The sequence below is a fragment of the Taudactylus pleione genome, unplaced genomic scaffold (genome assembly GCF_031769625.1).
Source record: "Taudactylus pleione unplaced genomic scaffold, aTauple2 ptg000012l, whole genome shotgun sequence".
Taxonomy (NCBI): Eukaryota; Metazoa; Chordata; class Amphibia; order Anura; family Myobatrachidae; genus Taudactylus; species Taudactylus pleione.
This window is the reverse complement of record NW_028284415.1, coordinates 19,335,700-19,348,792: the sequence shown is the minus strand read 5'-3', so window position 1 is coordinate 19,348,792 and position 13,093 is coordinate 19,335,700. Positions and strand designations below refer to the sequence as shown.

General features: G+C 47.5%; 1 protein-coding gene and 1 pseudogene across 3 annotated transcripts in view; one reads left to right on the top strand and one right to left on the bottom strand.

The window, feature by feature from the left end:
* Window positions 1–5,498, bottom strand: part of MYH10 (myosin heavy chain 10) — a 190,638-nt gene extending 185,140 nt beyond the window's left edge. For all 3 annotated transcript variants that reach the window (XM_088468837.1, XM_088468841.1, XM_088468846.1), the window contains exon 1: window positions 5,392–5,498. The gene's annotated coding sequence lies outside the window, so the exon portion shown is untranslated. The remainder of the gene's footprint in view (window positions 1–5,391) is intronic.
* A 6,242-nt stretch (window positions 5,499–11,740) lies between these two features.
* Window positions 11,741–12,744, top strand: LOC148542509 (lamina-associated polypeptide 2-like; annotated as a pseudogene).
* Window positions 12,745–13,093: the final 349 nt, after the last annotated feature.

The following is a 13,093-nucleotide window of genomic DNA, read 5'->3' as shown; positions in this document are numbered from 1 at the left end:
CGTCCACAAATGACCAGCATATTTCCAATACATTTCTGATATTGGGTGTCTCAAATTGCTACTGTGCCTTTGTGCGTGCAGTGTAACGCATCCACTATAGGAGGATTTGTTTATTTAGGTACTTTTGCGCATATGTAGTAGAAAAAAAAAAAAAACATGCTTTGCAGCATACAAAAATTAAATTTCATGATTGGACTAAATTTGCCACTTTTTGATTACAGCAAAAGAGGCAGACATTCAACATAGTGGAGAATAGCATAAACTGATCCTTTAGACCAGTGGTCCCAAACTCGGTGCTCAAGGCACCCTAACAGTCCACGTTTTAAGGATAGCCATGCTTAAGCACAGGTGACTTAATTAGTACCTTAGTCAGTTTGTTTATACCATCAGTGCACAAGCATGTAGCATTCCCGCTAGGCTGTTTTAGCGGGGCGCGGCGCCCTGCCCTCCAGAAGGAGGGCAAAAAGCGCCCTGCCCTCATAGCCTGCGGGTGCAGTCTTCACCCGCAGGACACAGTGTCCCGCGGGTGGAGAAATGTGCGGTGATCCGGTCACCGCCGGAGAATAGACGACACCCCCTTTTGGGGCCTGCACACGCCTTCGGCGCGCGCACAAAGTTGCCCTCTCTAGCTCCGGCACCCTGCCTTCTGTCGGAGCTAGAGTGAACACTAAGCATGGATATACTTAAAACCTGGACTGTTAGGGTGCCTTGAGGACAGAGTTTGGGAAACCCTGCTTTAGACTGTAGTTCTCGCAAGCAGGACTCTACACCCTTTTGGTTCTCTCCCTGCCCTGTCTCCAGTGTATACCTATTTACAGAGTTATTGTCAGAGACTCTGATCTCATTTGTCTGCCCTTCCCAGATATGGTGTCATCAATTGTTCCTGATAAAACTATCACATTTTGTTCTATATTTATTTCACTGTGTGGTATTTGCCCCTGTAATGTCTGTTTAATCGTTTTTTTTTAGTTTGATTATCCTATTTCACAGGTTCTCAAACTCAGTCCTCAGGACCTCAAACAGTGCATGTTTTCCTGGTCTCCTCACAGAGTCACAATTGAAATAATTAGCTCCACCTGTGGATCTCTCAAAATGTTTCAGTGAGTAATAAATACACATGTGCACCAGCTAGGTGACCTACAAAACGTGAACTGTTTGGGGTCCTGAGGACTGAGTTTGAGAACCACTGACCTATTGTAATTCTCCTTGTAGAACTCTACTGTCATTTTATAGCACATTCTACATAAATTGTAATCTGACAGTTTTCCTATTTGTGTTACATTTGCCTAAGTGATATCACTGGTTCCTGGTAAATTGATCAACTGCATTAACAAATGTCCACTAATTGGTTGCCTTCTCTGTATATAGCAACAAGCTCAGTTTAAAGGTACAATTCACCTTCATTAGCTATTTGGTAGTGAACCCACCACCCAGAATCCATCCTCTGCATTGAGAAACCACTGCAGTTCCCTTATTGTGGCCAAATTTCACCAGAACAGGTCACGGCACGTTGGGTCAAACTCACCCTGCAGTGACAACTTCAAGATCCCATCACCTATGGCAACAGTGATTGAACTACATAAGTTATTGCATGGTCAAGCTGAAGTGACGCTAAGAAACTGTGGGAAAATGGACTCCACATGCAGCACCCTACTTTGTAAATCTGGTTTCAAGGGGGACGATTCAATTCAACGCGAATTGAATACCGCCGGGAGCGAGCTCCCGAGCGATTCAGCGCACTGTGTGGCCGAAGAATGCCGGTTATCGCACCTTAACAAGGGTGTTAAGGCGCGGTAACCGGCATTCTCTGACCAAAGTGCCGGGCACGCGGTTGTTAGCACCGCACTATGTAGAAAAACAGCAGCGCACCCGGCACTTCGGTCGGATTTCTCTTCGCATCCCCAGGGGGGTGTGAGAAGAAATCCTTAGCGCGCCCAAACAGCGCGGTGTATTGCCCAAACAGCGCGGTGTATTGAATAAGGTCGGGAGTCCCTCCCGTCGCTATTCATTAGCGCGTTGAATTGAATCCCCCCCCTTCTGAGGAGATTGCATTAAAAGAAAAACAACAGCAAAGATGATGTGTGTTCCATCAAACAGCTACTAAAGCGGTAACATTATATTTATAAACATTTTGCAAAAGTGAAATGGGCATTTAATGTGAAAAATACATACAGTATTAGCCTTACAATTATAGAAAATATATATATTGCCGAGGGTATAAAAGAGAGCAGGCTTTGATTAAATGACCTGCCAATAGCACTGTCCAGGGAGAGAACCTACTTGAATGAGAGTTATGTAATAGTTGGGGAAGTAATTAGTAATCAAGCTGGATATAGTTTTCACCCATTACAATATGAATACCAGATGACTGATGAGCTAACTTACAAGTGTCACCAGTCACTGCTTTCCTAGCACATGGAAACTTATAAACTATAGGAGGCCAACGTGTGTATGTCATCCAATCTTTTACAGAACCATCACATCATCTCACTGCACTTTACACACAACACTCAATTTCTATGTACAAGAAGCTTCACCAGAAAATCTGAGCCAAATAGATAGTAACCAGGTCAAGAAATACAGGCATCCCTTTGGGAAAATGTTCAGCCCCTTATTTTGATATCCAGTCAGACAATGGTGTGCCCTTTGGCTTGGAGCCCAAGGTGCAGATTAAATGGTTTTGTTGCCTATAGCAAGTGAAAGGTATATGCTTTCATTTTCTAAACTACACTAGAAAGAAACAGTCACCATGTGGTTGCTATGGACAACACTGTCTCTTTGCTTGCACCAGTTTTCGTAACATGCCATGTTTCTAAGCTGTTGACAGCACCATATTGAAGTCAATATCCAGGCCTAGCCAACCCTGTGGCTCTCCGCTGTTGTGAAACTGCAATTCCAAGCATACTCTCCCACCGATCTGCTGGTAAAGCATGCTGGGACTTGTAGTTTCACAACAGCTGTAGAGCCAAAGGTCGGCCAGGCCTGTGACATAATATATTGCCTATCGCCAATACTGTGCTATTACTATCCAACAATTTCAGTCCAAAGAAAACAAATAGTACATTTGTCTCCCAGCAGATGTGGTAGATACTGATTTGAATATGCAGACAGTGAAAAATAACAGAAAAAAGATCTTTTAAATTGACATGAGAATAGCAGCAGCAATGGCTTAATTCGCCATCAACTTCATTTCACTCTATGAAGAGAATTACTATTTACAGTGAGAATTAAAGCCACCTTTACTATAAACGCATTTAAACATTACAGATTTTTAGAAAGATTACAAACATTTGTTACATATTAGTCAATTTAGTGATGAAGAGGTTAATGCACAACAATGTCCCCGACCCACATATAAGGAGTGGTGTGTGGCTGCTGCTGGAATGGGTATGTTTCTCAGCAGACAAAGCCAGTTTCTCAGACTAGAGAAGGACAGTATGCTGCAAATATTTGGGATAAAACTGACAGGTTAGGGGAGGTTTTCCACAGAATAAAGTAATAGGTGCTTTTGGGAACAGAATGGATAGTTGCTAGGGATATGGAGGAGAGGCAAGGCTTGTAAAGAAACCAGGTGCTGGTAAAGAGGAAAACAGAATGCTGCCCTGGCCCTGTGGTACTGATCTATGCTGCTATATTCCTGTAGGTGGTGAGGTGGGGGGAGAACAGAGGAGGGGGTTAGACAGAGAAGAGGAGGACTGCGAGCATGGAAGCTGCTAGTCATGATGTAGACAAGCTCTTTGTTCCCTCTGAGCTGCTGCAATAAGAGATCTGAGCAGCCACCCATCCAGCTGGGTAACTGTGCTCCATACTTGTTCCTCGAACTTAACCCTTTTCCTGCAATCCTCTCACCCAGCAGGATAAAGCAGCCTACAGGCCTGACTGAAAACAACTCAATAGCAAGGCCTGGGAGTCACCCTAATTCATGTGCTTGCACTGAGGTTAAATTCTGTAGCAAGGACATGGTGCTTGGATTAAGCAGGTTTAAACAAACAACCTGTGATGGCCATATTGTGTCTAATACCTGCACCAGGTACCATGTTCCATACATGTTCTACCATTTGCATACAAGGGCACATGGGCAGGGCCCAAAGCACATGGGCACTAGCCAGAGGAGAAACCAAGCTTCTCATGTAGGCACCAGCCAGGGCTAAAGAGTAGACCATACGGTCTGTTCAAAACGTTTAACCCTTCTCCTACCATAGGGACCAAAAGAAACATGGCTGCCTTCGCACACTGTGAATGAATGGGAAAAACACCAGTTACCATTAGGCTATGTTGTAAGAATATTTCCTCAGGCAAATCTTAACACACCTCATCTCTGCAGAGTATTGAAAAGGGAGGAATTTAAAGTTTAAGGTCCTGACTTAATAACTTAACACTATTTCGGAAATGAGGCAATTATCTAATGAGAGGATGACCAGCATGCAGAAAGGAATGCTTTACTCTACAAAAAAAAAACTTTGGAAGTAGAAGCTTCATTAGAGGGGGGGTTTAAATGATGGCACTGTCACCAAAAGAGGCGGCTGATGGAAGGAATTGGAAGGAGCAGGGAATGTGAAGGGTGTATGGGAAAGGGATAAGAAGAATGAAAGGTATTTGTGATATTGCAGTTGGGATATACAACCAATAATGGAGAGGGCTAGAGGAAACTTACTAAACAATTTATATTGTAATGAACAATCTCAGAAGATGGAGAAAGTGAGGAACATCCGTGGGTCTTATTGCAGAGCACATGCTATTAGTGAGATCTGGATCACGGTGGTTAGATTAGAATTAAAATCTGATTTCATAGAATTATTTGGCTGAGGGTTAATTAGTGTTCAAAGTCAGAGCAGCAATTCTGAAACACTACTCTCACACAGTCTAATGTAATATCACAAATGACTTAGAGGTTTCAGAGGGACATTATTAAAAAATTCCTATATAAATGTTTTAAATATTTTGCTATGATTGCTTTCATATTGTGGGCACACCATTTAAAGTATTTGAGTAGGAGCCTTTTGTATTTCAAAAGGGGGTTCTCAAGGAGGGGTATTTTCTGGGCACAGAACGTTGTTCCCTGTGAATATAATAGGTTTTGTTTTCTGATCCAAGAAATTGAGGAGAGGATATTTTTATAACAGCATACTTGGGGGGTTAAGGTATTCCATTGGCTGAGAGTACATGACCCATTAGAGAAATGTATTGGTAAGTATTGCACTAATATGATCAGGCTGTTTGTTACCGGTGCATTTGGGTAATTATCTGTAAGTATTCAATGAGCTGATGATGTCTCTGATAATCGCAGTATATGAATTACCACTGATGGAGTATGTGTACCATGTCGTGCATATGAATGTGCTGTATCATGCATGTAGCTAGACAGGCACCCACCCCAGCATCCCCTCTTACCAGCGGCTCCTGGGCTCCCTTGCTCCTTGTCTGCACCTCCCGGTAACCGCCAGTCCGGCCCCGTCCTTCCAGCCCCGTCACCTCAGCGACCACGCCCACACGACACCAGGAGGGGTTTACTAAACCTTTCTACGTCCGCTATTGGCTACCACCTGCTCTCATCCACACCTATCCCAGATATGATTGGCCGCTTTAACCATCAATCACGCTGAAACCGTTACTTTGCTCTTGCCCTTTCTCTCTCCATCATTTTTTTCCCAGTTTTAACGCCCACCCCTGGCAGAGAGTGGCTGGAGGTGGTTGTCATTCTTCTGTGCATCACTTCTATAGGCTGTGGTAGTTTCCATGGAATCTAACATGGAGTAGGCGCGGCACTGTGTGGACCGGGTTGCGCACATTTGATTGACAGCAGTGTGTGCCCCACGTGGGTGTAGTACGGCTGCTGTGCTGCTGATTGTTACTGAGGAGACGCAGCAGCGGGTAACGCACCGCAGTCGCGATAACGCCAAAATGTCACTCCGCCGCATAGTAGATAAGTACAGTCTGCCGCAGGTAAAGCATGGCAGATTTTTAGCTTGTAGTTACTGGTGGTATGCAGCACTATGCAGGCGCTTCAGAACGTATACACGGGGGAGTGAGATAGAGCTTGGTTCCGGAGCTCCTAAATTGCTGAATGCCGCCCACTCCATTTTTCTTGCCTCACAGTTAATAGAATACGCTTTCCTCCTAGGCCAGAGGCTCCCAAACGCTGTCCTCAAGGCACCCCAACAGTTCAGGTTTTAGAGATATCTATGGTTGCGCACAGGTGGTTAGATCAAATTACCCCTTAAAACCTAGGAGGGTAGATGTATGATAGCGGCACTTAACGTGCCGCTATAACGCTTCCTGCTTTGCCTCTTTACCAAGCAGGAAGCACTACCGATCTCATTGGCTGGAGAGGGGCAGCGTTAACTCCCCCCTTCGGCGCTACCCGCTAGAGACCACAGCGCATCAGCCTAGTGCTGATGCTCTGTCCCGGCCGGCTCCACTGAGCATGCGCGGGATCTCGCGACTAGCGAGATCCCCCGCGTGCAGCCTGGAGCCGGCAGCAGGGATAGCGCTGTCCCTGCTGTGGAGATAGGGCAGCGCCAGGCTGTAGCTGTCGATAACGACAGCTACAGCAGGCCGAACGGTCAGGCGATCTGACCGTTCGTACATTACCCTGGCTATCGGCGCTGCTATCTTGTAGATAGCAGCGCCGATAATGACAGGGGCGCATAGCACCTCTGTCATTTAATGCCCAGACCCCCGATCATACATCGAGGAGAAGCGGTATCAGCGCACCTAAAGTGTGCTTATACCGCTTCTGGGCTTCTTAACATCTCCCCCAATGTGCCTTAAGGACAGACATTGGGAACCTCTGTTCTAGTCCCATTAGGTTGTTCTGTTGCAATGCTGTATCTTATTTTTTTAATTCCTCATTTTTTGTGCAAAAACTGAAAAATGGGAGGGTAGACCAGCGCTGGGGAAGATGGGAATTTGTATTTATATGGTATAAATTATATCCTATTTGGTTGTGTTCAATGAATTGGCCCCAGTTACCCACAACAAACCATACATTAAGCAAGTGAAACAAAACTCATAATTGATGCCAATGTATTCTATATGAACATCATGTACAAAAAAGGGACACTATACAATACAGACTTCCTCCTGGTGCCAGGCATCAATACAGATAGCATGGTTTTGACCTCCATTATCATCTCTATGCTGATGACACAGATCTACCTTTCCACCCATGACATCTCTCCCTCCTCACTCGTATTTCCAACTGTCTCTCTGTTATATCTTCCTGGATGTCCAAGCGATTTCTCAAACTTAATATGTCTAAAGGGGGTATCCACTTAGCGATTTAACCAAGCGATTGCACGATAACGACGTCGTTATCGTGCAATCGCTTGCAAATCGCGCATGCATCTGGCATGTTTTGGAAGCGACCAGCGATGCGTGTGCCCACTGGTCGCTTCCGACATCGCCCGTACAGTGAAGGTTCAGTCTAGGCACATGCGCCCGGCGTCTATTCTCCGGCGGTGACCGGGTCACCGCACATTTCTTCACCCGCGGGACACTGCAACCCGCGGGTGAAGACAGTTCCCGCAGGCTGTTAGGGCAGGGCGCTTTTTGCCCTCCTTCTGGAGGGCAGGGCGCTTTTTGCCTTCCAGAAAGAGGGCAGGGCGCCGCGCCCCGCTAAAACAGCCTAGCGGGAACGCTAATATAAATAAATAATAATAATGACAACCATACTGTACAAAAAGCACCCTATTTGATGCCATATGATACAGACTGCACTGTAATGCCAGCCATATAATAGAGAGCATTTTTTGAGAGGCACTATACATTGCATATTTTAGCCCGCCAAACAACAGAGAGAGTGTTTTGGAGTCTACCATACAACATAGAGAAGCATTTTTGAGACTACCAAACACCACAGAGAGTGATTCTGAGAGCGGCTTAAAGCACAGAGAGCATTTTTAAGCCTGCCATATACCACATAGAGCATTTTCAAGACGGTTATATAATACATAGAGTATTATAATCATTAACTCCCTTATCTCCATTATTAATTAATCCATGTGTCATCAATTAATTTTATCCATATTCATTAACCATCCCACTGCCTCCCTTTGTTTACTCAACAGAGCCCCTTCCCATTAATAAACCCAAATAAAAGCATTAACCTCTTCATATTAACGATATTGAAGTATTAACCCTTTCTCCTTCATACACTAGGGGACACTGCAGTCTCAGTACAGTGGGGTATAGTTGTGGGATAACCGGGAGCTGGCACTTTAATAAATCTGAATAGTAGCTAGCTCCTCCCCCTCTATACCCTCCTACAGATCAGTCTTAAGTTTGTGCCAAGGGAGCTGGTCACATACAAAGAGCTCTCTGCTAAAAATCAAGGATCCTCGATCAGCAAGAGGATCAGACAGGCAGCTCACTGCCCCTGCCTGTCTGCTTCTTTGAAGCTGCCGGGGAGACCTCACCACCGCTGCTTGCGGCGTGTGCTGGGGTCTTCAGCTACAGAGACCACTGTCTCTGGGGGGTACCCAGACGTGCGGCGCTCGTCGCGGTCCCCCATTAGCTCAGCCTGCCACCGGCAGCATTTCGCAGCAAGAAAGTTAGTGACTCCTGGCAGCCTGAGTAGCAGGGTGGCCAGGAGAAATGACAGGCGGGCATTTAAATCAGCAACTGATACAGCGCTGAAAGGCGCCAGAATGGAGGGGACGGAGCCTAACACAGTTCTGCTCTTACCTCCCAGCTGCCCCAGCTCTCCCAGAAGGAGGCTGGTGGCCATTTTAGAAGACACAGGCTACTGACAAACGCAGAAGAGAGACCTGTCTGCCCAGATTGTGACTGCACAAGGGGGTAAGACTTGTGTAGTGCAGGTTAGACTGTGTTTACATAGCGATTACAGCACATTATATTGTGTTACACAGCGCTGGTCTCTGCATCAGCGCTGCTTGGGCTGGGTTAATAGCATAATCTCCCTCTATGCCCTTAATCTCTTCTTTCTAAACAGTCTCTCTGTGTGTGTTTGTGTGTATCACAACCTTTTCTCTGTGTGTGTGTGAACAGTGAATTGGTAACATGACTTCAAAGGGGTCTAAGGGCCTAATTTAGACCCGCTCTCGAGCAATGAGTGCTCGTAAGCGGGTCGATGTTGGCCCAGTGCGCATGCCAAGGCCGTCGCTCCGGGTCTCGCTGCAAAGGGTGCGTGCTGTCAATGGTGAGTGACAGCACGCCCCCTTTGGTGGGCGTGCCGGGGGCGTGGCTGCCCAGACGGAGGCGTTCCCATGGGAACGCCAACCGTCTGGGGCCGGCCCCACTAACATCACAAGTGATGTCAGTGGGAGTGCTCTCGGCTCTTATAGAGCCGAAAGCACTCCAGGGCTTGTGGCAACGAGACCCTACCACAAGGGTCTCGTCGCAAGCCCGATGGTCGCGATGGTGGAAGTTAGGCCATCTATCTTTAATAAGAAACAAACACCCAGATAAAAAGTTTCAGATCTCACGTAAACTTTTACCCTACTATCCCTTTCCTGCAGAGAGCAGGAAATTATGCAAAACACCTCCTTTAGTGTCACGTCTATCTAAAAAGACGGTGCTCCCTGTTCCAGGAGCAGTTTCTTTAAAGGAGTCTTCTGACAGGAAGTTAGAAACTACCTTGAAGTCTATGTACACTGTAGCGGTGGTGTCCCTTCGACCTGCATTAATCAGCTGTTGGGTCAACAAGGCGGTGGAAGCATGGGCTACGCAGCTTGCTGAGGGCCTTAAGACTGGTGTTCCAGCAGAGGATCTGGTTCCTCTAGCGGAACAGATTGCAGAGTCTGCTTCTTTTCTTGGAGAGGCTACAAAAGATATTTGTAGTCTTTCCTCTAGAACCTCGGCTTTGGCTGTCTCAGCCCGCATAGAACTGTGGCTGAGACAATGGCAGGCAGATGCAGACTCTAAGAGAGTCGTGGAAGCGCTTCCATTCACAGAGGAATCTCTGTTTGGAACGGAACTGGATAAGTGGATATCTCAAGCCACAGGTGGTAAGTCCACTTTTCTCCTTCATCCACTAGGGGACACTGGAGGACTTCAAGACAGTGGGGTATAGACGGTGCTGAGTGGAGCTGACACTTTAAATTTAAATTATTTGTGACTAGCTCCTCCCCTCTATACCCCACTATAGGCCAGTATTAATTTGTGCCCGAGTGGGAGCAGGTCACAAAAAAGATCTCTCCTGCTCTTAGGGCTAGGATAGTTTTTAATAATACAATCACTGAGGACAGATGGGCAGTAGCTGCAACTGCCTGTCTGTTACGCGGGACGCTGCCGGAGGGGACCCACTCGCAAGTGCATGCACTTAGCCTGGGGTCCCCGACACCTGAGACCTCAGTCTTCAGGGGGGGGGCCACATGCCACTGCGTGCAGCGCACATCGCGGACCCCCCACAGTCAGACCCGCACCAGCAGCAGCAGGAAGCCTCCAAGCCTCAGCATCTCCCTGTGAGTACAGCTGGCTCCCTGATTAGCAGGGCAGCCAGCTTATTGATACATTAGGTGGTCCCACAGTCAGATCCGCGCCGGCGACACAGCCACCAGTGCGTTATCTGTAAGTACAGCTGGCTCCCTGATTAGCAGGGAAGCCAGCTTAGGGCTGACAGAGCGCGCCTACGGCAGTAAAGCCAGCGCGTCTCTCTCTCTCCAGGTACAGCTGGCTCCCTGATCAGCAGGGTAGCCAGCTTAGCGCTGACAGAGGAGCCCTCACTGACCCCCCACAGAGCGCGCCGACGGCAGCTCAGCCGCCAGCGCGTCTCTCTGTATGTACAGCTGGCTCCCTGATTAGCAGGGAAGCCAGCTTATGGCTATCAGAGGCAGCCTCACAGACCACCAGAGAGTGCGCCGACGGCGTCTCTCTCTATGTACAGCTGGCTCCCTGATTAGCAGGGAAGCCAGCTTATAGCTAACAGAGGCGGCTTCCTGTGCGCTCCGGCTCCCTGACTAGCAGGGTAGCCGGTGTTTTCCCGGCATTAGGCGGCACAGCATAATACTGCAGAGGCAGTATATATAAATACATATAAGATGTACTGGGTTTACAGAACGGCGCTAGAATGCAGGGGGCGGAGCTTAGCTCCGACTTCCTTCTCCTGCCTCCCATCAGCCCCAGCGTTTCTCTGCAGACTGCTGGCGGCCATTACAGGGAGAGGCAGCGCTGGACAGCCTACGGACCTGTATGTATTACAGCAGGGGTTTAGGCTGATGTATAGAGAGCATTTTGGAGCATAATAATAATTAAGCCTTTTGCCTGGCATTCTGGCACTGCTAGGAGCGCCGTTGTGGGCAAGTGTGACTGTCTCCAATCTCTCTGTACCCCAGTATATTCTGTTTTTTCTCACCCTGTCACTTAACCTCTTTGTGGTTTGTGTGGGGTCTGTATGTAGCATGACTGGCAGGTCTAACGTTTCGCAAAAGTAATTTCCTGCAAAAAGTGTAGAGTAAAATTTACGCAGGGACAGTCATCTACCTCCAGATTGTGTGACGGTTGTTATACAGATCAACAATCTGCAGAGATGTCAGAACCACCGTCTTGGACGCAGGTTACATTTGTTATGTCCTCTCTCTCGGCTGAACTGGAGGCTTCTCGCAGAGAAAGAGAGGCTTACAGGTCAGCTGCTACAGAGGAACCAGCATGGGCGAGATCCCTAGCTGTTTCTATGGAGGGGATTTCCAAAGCCATGACAATGGCGTCCGCTCCGCAGGTCTCTAAAAAGAGATTGTTACCCTCAGTCCTCCATTGGGATGACCCAGAGGAGGAGGAGGATATGCCGGAATTAGGAGAGGGAGAGTATGCCCCAGATTCTCCTAAAGAGCCTCTGGAGTCTGAACCGGTATCAGAGGGAATAGAAGCATTGATTGCTGCGATACGACAGGTATTGCAAATACAGGAAGAAGACTCAGGTCCTGCAAAACAGTCTTTCTTTCTTAAGAAGCAAAGACAAGCTACGGCTTTCCCTATATCGGGAGAGCTGGATTCCCTTCTAACGACAGCATGGGAACATCCAGATAAATAGTTTCAGATATCACAGCGTTTACTATCATTTTATCCCTTTCCAGCAGATAATAGTAAAGCTTGTGAAACTCCCACTACAGTTGATACATCTGTATCGCGATTGTCAAAAAAGACTACTCTCCCTGTTCCTGGAGTCACTTCGTTAAAGGACATGTCCGATCGGAGATTGGAGAGCACTCTTAAGTCAATTTACATCGCTGCAGGGGTGACTCTTCGTCCAGCGATAGCTGCTGGACTAACAAGGCTATCGAAATTTGGGCTAAGCAATTGGCGGATGGAATGAAAGATCAGCTGCCAGTGGAGGAACTCATTCCGCTAGCAGAACATATAGGTGAAGCGGCAGCTTACCTGGGAGAAGCGTCTAAGGATGTTTGTTCTATTGCCTCCAGAACTTCTGCTCTGGCAATTTCAGCACGGCGGGCGCTGTGGCTCAAAACTTGGCAGGCTGACGCAGAATCCAAAAAGGCTGTGGAAGCACTCCCTTTCACTGGAGGTGTTCTTTTTGGAGCAGAATTAGACAAGTGGATATCTCCGGCTACTGGAGGTAAATCCACTTTTCTACCAACTACTGCTCCTCCACCTAATCGATCTTACTCTAGACCTTCGTTTCGGTCCTTTCGGGCCCCTGGGCGCTCACGTGGTCGTTTCAGAGGAGGATCATCAACATCCCGTGGTTCCAGAGGTCGGGGTAGAACCGCAGCCACCACAGGCTCAAGTCTACAGGCAGTTAAGTCCACTTCTAAACCCAGTACATGACGGGCTCCCCTCTCACCTGGGGACCCCAGAGTGGGAGCACGTCTTCAGGACTTCAGCGAGGACTGGACGGAAACCTCTTCAGACGCTTGGGTCCGAGATCTAATCATTTGGGGCTACAAGCTCGATTTCCAAATGCAACCCCCAAATCGTTTTTTTAACACAGGTTTGCCAGTTTCCAACGACAGAAGTGTGGTCTTACAGAAAGCAATAGACAGGCTTATGTCCATGAAAGTGGTAATCCAAGTCCCCAGTCATCAGAAGGGAAAAGGATTTTACTCCAGTCTTTTTGTCATTCCGAAGCCGGACGGCTCGGTCAGACCTATTCTAAACTTAAAGGATCTCAATCCGT